The following is an 8924-nucleotide window of genomic DNA, read 5'->3' on the forward strand; positions in this document are numbered from 1 at the left end:
CCTCAAGCAAACAAGCCAAGGGCAGCCCTCTGCTGCCACAGGTTCTGTGGATTTTCAAAGCAGACAACACAGTATCTCCAAACATCTGATCAGGATGTACTCTGTGCTGGGCTCTAGGCTGTGCCCTTGATACATAGCCTCTCCTCTAATCCTCAGTGCAACCCAAGAATATTGAGCTCCTCGGCACAGCACCACAGCCCCCAGTGGAGTCTGCACATATGGCTAAGGCAGACCACAGACAGCCTGCTCTAAGAAGGAAGGCTTGTTATCCTAAGTCTGAACCCTGAAGGATGCTAATTAATGAGCAGTCTGTGTCCCTAGTTACCTTGCTTCCTTTTTCCTTTATTCTCCCTCTTGCTCTGTTGTAACTTCATGTGGGGGCCTTGTGGTCACCTGCTTCTCCTTATTGGTTGCCTCTTCCACAGGTGCCACAGTGACCTTTGGAACTGGGGCCACCCACGGTCCCAGAATCTCTGGAACCCTAGGTTTTTCTGAGGACCCAGGGTACTAGGCAAATAGCACTGTGCTTGCTTTCATGAGTTCTCTTTCAGGAGAATGAGAGAGCCCAGAAGATAGGAGCTATCCCCTATCTATACCCCTCATCATATCTGCTGGGTTGTGTTGGACAGGGAGCTCCTTTCCCCTCACTTTCTATTAGGTGATTCTTGGCTCCTAGATGTACATTTACAATTAATGGGGGAGTTTTAAAAAATATCCATGGGTATGCCCAATCTGAATCCAATGGAATCAGAATTTCTACATTTGGGGACTGAGTCTCAGTGTTGCTAAAGCTCCCAAGTGACCCTAGCCTATAGGCAGGGCTGAGAGCCAGAGTACTTGTGTTTATGTCCTGGTCTCTGTTGCCCCTTCAATCATCTCACTGAGTATGAGAGGAAGACTGGCCTTCTCTTCTTCTCTTGGCCCTGCTGAACTGCAGAGAGCCTGCCTATTCTGCTTCTGGCCAGGCCTTGAGACAAATAGTCAATGCCCTGCCCTTGTGGGCAAGGCCTGCAGTCCTCTAGTGCTGTGGTGTCTGCTGATTTATTTTGGAGTCCACTGTTGGGAAACCTTCACTTACTCCCACCTAAGATCGGATACAGGGGAATTTGTTCTCCATAACAGATTTGACATTTATATCTCCATTATTCTGACAATTCCCCATCAGTTGATTTAGAATTTAGGAAGGAAAGATACTTATTATCTCCTTCAAGTCAACAGCATCCTCTTTTCCTTGCCTGGTGCCCAGGCCATATAGATGCTCAGTAAATATTTGTTGAATGAGTCAATTCCCTGTGCACCTCCAGCAATACCCATTCTCTAAATTTCAGGCTTACATTCTCCTGTCTCTCTCATCCTCCACAAGCTACAGATGGTATAAATGCTGCAGTCCTTGTGAAGACTGAAAAAGCAGTCAGACAGATGTGTTGTTCATAGCTCCCTAGTCAGGCATAACTAAACATTTACATTTATTACCAATTAGAGGGGAAACAGACTGTAGTTTTATGCACTGTATGTGGCTGGATATATTTCTTTCTGGGATCTCACTAAAAACTTCAAAATGTATCATTGGATCTCACTTTCTTACCAGCTCGAACCTCATTGAAGATGCCATTTAAATAGAGGTCTATCAATGACAGCACAAATCTACACGTCACTCTTCCACCCACCCATGGAATGCCATGGAACAGGGAAAAGCAATGTCACAGAAGGGCAGCTGACCCAGTGTGACGGAGCTGAAGCCACTCCACTGAGAGTCTGTAGCATGTGCTGATGGAGTAGGGGGTGTCTTTGTTGAAGGCAATGCATGTAAAATTGTAGATAGTACACAGTATACAACAATGTGTGTGAGTGCATAGAATTCTGCTGTGTTTACAGCCCTTTTTCCATTTAAGGAAAACTAGAATGAGAGAAAATAGTACTAGCAGTGACTTTGGAGTCATTTCCACAGAGCATCAAACCCAACGCTGAAGAATTCACTGCTTTTAGCTGAGCTCCCCCTAATCTGCAGTACATCTGCCATACGAAGTCCTGACCCAGCCCCAACAGAAAATCAGAGGAGGCACTGGCTGAGGTATGGGCAATGCAGATTCTGGTCCCAACTCCTGTTAACTCAGCTTCTTGACCTGGAAAGTCAGACCACTGCCTCAGGAACTTTCACTAAGAAAATAATGAGCTTGAATTAAAGATTTCAATAAGGATAACATCACATAGCTATTTATAATAGGGACAGTTTCAAAACAACCTGAATGCCAGCAGAGCAGAGACTGGTTAATCTATTATGGAAAACCAGGTGTCATTTAAAACTTGTGATTTTACCATAGTGAGGTATCACTTTACATGCACGATAATGGATGGCTATCACAGAAAAAAAAAATGCTGGTGAGGATATGGAGAAATGGAAACCCTCATGCACTGATGCTGGTTGAGATGTAAAATGACCCAGAAGCTATGGAAAACAATTTGGTGCTCCCTTGAAAAGGTAAACATAGAATTACCATATGACCTTGTCATTTCTCTCCTTGGTGTATTCCCAAAAGAACTGAAAACTGAAAACCCGGGTGGCTCGGTCGGCTGAGCATCCAACTCTTGGTTACAGCTCAGGTCATGATCTCAGGATCGTGGGATCGAGCCCTGCATCAGGCTCCATGCTTGGCAGGGAGACTGCTTGAGGATTCTCTCTCTCTCCCTCTGCCTCTCTTCCCACTCTGGTGCTCGCTCTCTCTCTCTCTCTCTCAAATAAATAAATAAATCTTAAAAAAAAAAACTGGAAACATGTAGTCAAAGAAGTACATATACACATACCTTCACAGTGGCACTATTTATAACAGCCAGAAGGTAAAAACAGCCCAAATGCCCATTCGTGGATGGACAGCCAAACATATCGTGGCATACACGTATAGCAGAGTAGTTTTCATCCATGAAGAATGAAATACTAGCACACACTACAACATGGATGTACCCTGAAAGCATTATGCTAAGTGAGGGAAGCCAGATGCAAAAGGTCACATATTGTAGGATTCCATGCATGTGAAATAGCCAGAAGAGGTAAATTCATAAAGACAGATGATAGCTGGGTAGTTTCCAAGCACCAGGGGTGGGGAAGAAAGGGGGAAAACTACCTAATGGGGTGGGACTTTTTCTAGGAGTGACAAATATTTTGGATCTAGATAGAACTGGTGGACACATGTATGAATGTCCTAAATGCCTTTGAATTGTTTGTTTTTAAATGGTTAACTTTATGTTATGTGACTTTCCCCTCAATAAATTATTTTTTGATTGTGCATTTTGAAGGATATTTACTGACATGGGAAAATTCACATTACGTATATATTGTTGTTTTAAAGATTTTATTTATTGGAGAGAATGAGCAAGCAAGAGAGCACAAGTGGGGGGAGGAGTAGAGGGAGAAGGAGAAGCAGACTCCCCACTGAGCCAGGAGCCCAATGTGGGGCTCGATCCCAGGACTCCAGGGTCATGATCTGAGCTGAAAGCAGATGCTTAACCAACTGAACCACCCATGTGACATGCATACATATAGTTAAAAACTGGATTTATAATCTGAATTTTGTAAATCTAAAAATGTATGTGTCCATGTATACATCTGCATGTATATACATGTACACATAGACTCACATATATATACCACTATATATAAATATTTATGTACATATATACCATCCTACCCCCCCATAAAAAGAGAAGAAATTCAAAACTTTCATCACTCTGATAACAAGGAAATCATTAGTTCATTTTCATACTCCATGAAATGAGCACGTGACAATTTTGTAATGTGAGGGACTAGACTATTATCGAGTAAGAACTGGGGTATAAGTCTATCACTAAGGTGTGCTCCAACTCCACAGTTCTAGTGGTCTAAATGTGTGACATTTACTTGCTTGCCCATTAATTGTTGCATCAGAGCACATGGGCCTTTTGGGGAGGCAACTAGGAAGATGTGATTTAAGGTAGGCAGACAATATCAAAGCACAGAGAGATTCGATATGTAACAAACCGCTACATAGGGGATCTGCATGCACAACTTCAGTCCTCATCACATTGTTCGTAAGTGACGCAGCTAGAAGGACACATACCTATTATCCAGCTCCAGAGCCCATTCTCTCTGATGCCTCCTTTAAGAGCTATGGTAACATTCATGGCTCTCGTGTGGACTCTTTCCATAATACGTGCATCTGAAAATAAAATAAATGTCCCCATCCTGCACAGCTCCCCTTCCTGAACTCTACTAGTAAAAGGAAATTGAGTTGCTTGCTTTATTTTTAAAAAAGAGCACATATCATTGTTGTATTCCAATGGGTGGTGTCCTAAAATGAACATCTCTTGTTCAGCTTGTCATTCACTGTAGGATCCTGAACTTCTTTCTATCTTCAGTTCAAACTAACTCTTTTTCTTCTATTACTCAGTGTCAGTATAACTTAGCAAGAACATTGAGTGTTAAAAAGGAGAGTTGGATGTAATGCTCACACAGTCTGAACATTTTATTTCTATATTCATAAGATTTTGTTTGTTTTTTTATTTTTCGTTTATTTTTTATTTTTACCATTTTTACCATCCTTAGTGATTCTCCCCAAATCCCAATTATTTTTGTAGATTAAGAATCTTCATTCTTTATCTCACTACCTGTGGGTCAGTAGGTTTAAGAAAGAAACTGGAAAAAAAAAAGCTGGATTATTAAAATATTTGTGCTAAGATGATACTAAAAGATTTATTTCTGCTCGTGGAAAATTATTTCTATGGAAGGAATATGTACTTTAGCCTATGAGAAGTATAAAATCTCCTTGAGTGTTTCCAACAGAGAGAAGATTCATAAAGAGAATGAAGTCAGGTGCTATTTCAGAAAGACTTGAGTCAAAATGCATGAAGTAATTCATAACAGAAGACACAAAAGGTTGAGAGCATGTTCACAAAATCCTGAAAACACAGATGCTGAAGAGTTGTTGACTATTCTCATATCTACAAAAGAGGGGCTTCAGGGAAGTTTTATCAACAGGATTTAAGGATGTAACTAAGCTGAGTTTCGAGAGGATGGAAGGTGAATCATTTTGAGTTCTACTAAGCCCTGGTTCTATAAAACTGAGACAGAACAGAGTTGGATTCCTTGGTCACTAAGAAGGCCGAGACGTTGCTCTAGATTCTGACTAAAGAAAAACCTGGAAGGAGAAGCAGAAGGGTAGTTAAACACCTGACATGGGTCAGCTTCATGGGTGCCAACCCCAAATGAAGAATAAGACCCATTACTTACCATTACAGACTTTTATAGAGTTGTACCTCCAATAAGGTCCACAAAGGGCAATGGTGTGTGCCTTCTGAACATCTGAGTATGTGTTGGGAGGGGGTGCTTGTGGATAAAGGAGAAGTCTGGGGATTTTAGGAGAGACTACATCCCTACCTAAGACCTCTGCCTTTTTTGTTCTTGTGTTGAATTGTAAGCTGTGAGCCCTTACCTGATAACCTGAAACACTGGTTAATATTTTTCCAGCTCATTCTTTGAAAGGACACTAATCTGGCCCCAGTCAAATGAATAGCACTGGGATTAACTAACAAAAGATATTTCCTTCCCCAACCTTGACCTATATAGGATGTCCGCATTTATCTAGAGGCTGCCCCAGCTAGCTAATGAAAGCATTCGCATGAGTGCGACCCACTCTGGAGCTGTTGGTTCCCCTTTACTGGCACACTGGGTTCGGTGCATGGAGTCCTTGCCCAAAGACAACATTTCACAGTTGTCTACATTAAATTGTACTGTGTTCTCCACCCCCAGGTCACTCCAAAAAAAAATGTCTGAAGGTCCCTCAGGATCCAGCACATAGGCCCTAATTAGTTGCTCTGTCCTCAAGTTTGGTTGATCAAGAGGCAGATGGATACTCCGGAGCTGATGTGCTTCTCTAGCATCCTCCCCGTGTGGAGGTTCTGTGGGCTGCTATGCTAGAGGGATGGCATATCATGTGCTTTAAGCTACATGAAAATCGGTCCCTGTTGTCACTCGCAGCATGGAGGACGTAGTCTTCTACTGTTGTACTACTCGGGAGCCTTCACTTGATACCTGGAAACTCATTATTAAGGTGAAGAGACAGGAAGCAGTGTCAGGTGTGACAGCTTTGAGTGACATCATCTTGATGCTAACACAAACCTCTTGCTTCCCAGGATTTCTCTGTGTTAGTAACACCAGGATATATTCCTCCCATGGTGCTGTCTTACATTTGAAAGAATTAGTTGAGGGCAAAAAATAAGAGAAACATGAAATTGCGTCCCTGTCCCCCCGCCAAAGTGTCTTGATTTTAGAAAATGTGCTGGGCTGCCCCTCACGTAGAAACCGGATGCCACTGACTCATTCTCTATACAGCGTGGGTTTTGCTGTTTTCTAGCAGTCAGGTTGGGTTTATGTAAAACTGAACATGAACACTTGCCTGAACTCCCTTGTGGCCAGTGCTCTAAGACAGCTGGTTGGAATTAGAATCCGAGTTTGTTATCATCAGAAGAAACAGAGGCTGCTGTGCCGGGTGTTACACAGAATGTCCACACTGGGACAACCACATTTGCCCCAGAGAACCAGAAAGACATTGAGTTCACTTAATGATCCCCAAACAGGATCAAATGGAGGGAGGGCACTGGGGGATGTTGAGAGAAACTGGATCGGTCCGTGGAGGTAAGACGAGCAAGAACAGGGGAACAAAAAGGGGGCAAAAATCCAGGACTCTGGGAGACAAGACCTAGAGAGATCCCAATAGTTCCACGCCACAACATCTCCTTGGCCTGGCTTCATATTTGATGGGCTGGGTGCACATTAGCTACTGAGAACTTCTACCTCAGTCCTGATAGCGAAAGCGGGAGTGGCTGGGGGTTGATAGCGATAGTCCACCTGGGGTCCTGACCACCAGATTTCTGACTCTCAGCTTATGCTCTGACGCTGGGCTGAGGGGAAAGGGGGCTAGAGCAGAGCATCCTCTCTGGGAAAAGGTAGCCTATGAAAGTTCTTGGGATCCGAGGGGGTCAGCTCTCTCTACTGCCTAGCTTTGGAGGACCTGTGCCTCTGTCTTCTTCCCCACAGGCAGAGGGCTCAGGAAGCCTGGTGTTGGGGCAGGAGTCTCCAAAAGCACCCTGAGGGGCCAAGGGACAAATGGCTGCACAAATTTGTCCCCACTGTGCAGTAGAAGCCTCTCCCTCGGACCCTCTCCTCTAAGCTTCTTCCCACCTGTGCCCGCCTTTCATCTCTCCCTGGGTCCTCCCCTCCCCCCAACACACACCCTGTTCTTTCTTTCTGCTGATTCCTAGACCCACCTTCCCCGGGTCTAAACTTCTCTCTGGATTTTAGTTTGATCATAACCTTGCATCTTTTAACTTCTACATTTTAATCTCTCACCTTGATAGGTCTGAGCCTTTCTTTGTTTTCTCACGGTCTTCCTCTGCCTTACGTTTCAACTCTTAATCATGTGAAATGTTTAGCCTACATTTTAACTCTTTTTGTGTATTGCTTTCAGTTGTTGCTAGCTCACTTTAACGTTTCTGGTCTTTAATTTTTTAGTCTATATTTTATCTATTTTCTAAATTATTTTTTGTTCTCTTTTCTCCTTTTTTGTTTTAATTTTCATCTTATAGTTTACCCAGTTCTGTAATGACTCAACAGTATGCCTGCCCAGTGGTAAGCACAGTGTTGAGAGCCCACATCCCTGAAAGGGAAACAAGAAGGCTCTGTTGTTCTCGTCTCTTGCCAGCTGCCCCTGTATATATGTCTCTTCCATTTCTTTCAACAGATTTCCTAGCCTAGCTGAAGATGACTTTGCAAAGCATCTTGCCTTGAGAGACTTATGGGTAGAATCTCCTAAAAGCCAAAATCCTACTTACTGTTCAGAGAGCGTATTTTACTTACTGAGTATTAGTTATTTACAGCTCACACTATCCAGGCATTTTCAGAGAAGTCATGCGTTTTAAAATCTATGTTCTCCAAAGTTTGTATCATTGGCGTGTAAGTAAATCATCTGAATGGTTTGCCCTGGGTGGTGGGGAGTGGAGTCGAGCGTGACCTTCTGGGCACTGCTTCTGGCCTGACTTGGTAAAGAGCCAGGTGGGGGCTGAGTGGGGGTAATAAGGGTGGGTTTCTGGAACCTCACTGACATCTCTTTACTCTTCCCTGGGCTGTTTCTCTCTCTGTCCCGTCTGGGGGGTGATCACAGAGGAGGTTCCTTATCTGAATGTGACTACCCTCTACCACTTTGTATCCTGCATCATGAGAACAGGAAGTCTACAGCAGGAGTGATTCTGAACAGGGTTTCTAAGTGGGAGCAGATACACCCCTGCCAGGTGCTTCTTTCATGCCAGCTAGCCTAGTGACCAGACAACAGAGACCTACCAGAAAGGCTTCACCCATGGCTCCTCTTACTTTCTGATGTGGCTAGGCTTCCCAGGACCTACCATCTAGCAATCTCAGGAGATTCCCAGCACACAGAAGAATAGTGGGGTGTGGGCCAATCAAAATGGCTAAAATTAAGAACTCAGAAAACAGCAGGTATTGGCGAGGATACAGAGAAAGGGGAACTGAACCCTCTCACACTATTGGTGGGAATGCAAACTGGTGCTGTCACCAGTTTGGTGTTTCCAGCATGGAGTTTCCTCAGAAAGTTAAAAATAGAACTGCCCTATGATCCAGCAATTGCACTACTAGGTGTTTACCCAAAGGATATAAAAATACAGATTCGAAGGGCTACATGTACCCTGATGTCCATAGCAGCATTATCAGCAGAAGCCTAGCTATGGATAGAGCCCAAATGTCCATTGACTGATGAATGGATAAAGAAAAGGTGGTGTGTGTGTGTGTGTGTGTGTGTGTGTGTGATGAAATATTACTCAGTCATCAAAAAGAGTGAAATCTTGCCATTAGCAATGATGTGACTGGAACTAGAGGGTATTAT

The sequence above is a fragment of the Mustela nigripes genome, chromosome 10, assembly GCF_022355385.1.
Source record: "Mustela nigripes isolate SB6536 chromosome 10, MUSNIG.SB6536, whole genome shotgun sequence".
NCBI classification, from domain to species: domain Eukaryota; kingdom Metazoa; phylum Chordata; class Mammalia; order Carnivora; family Mustelidae; genus Mustela; species Mustela nigripes.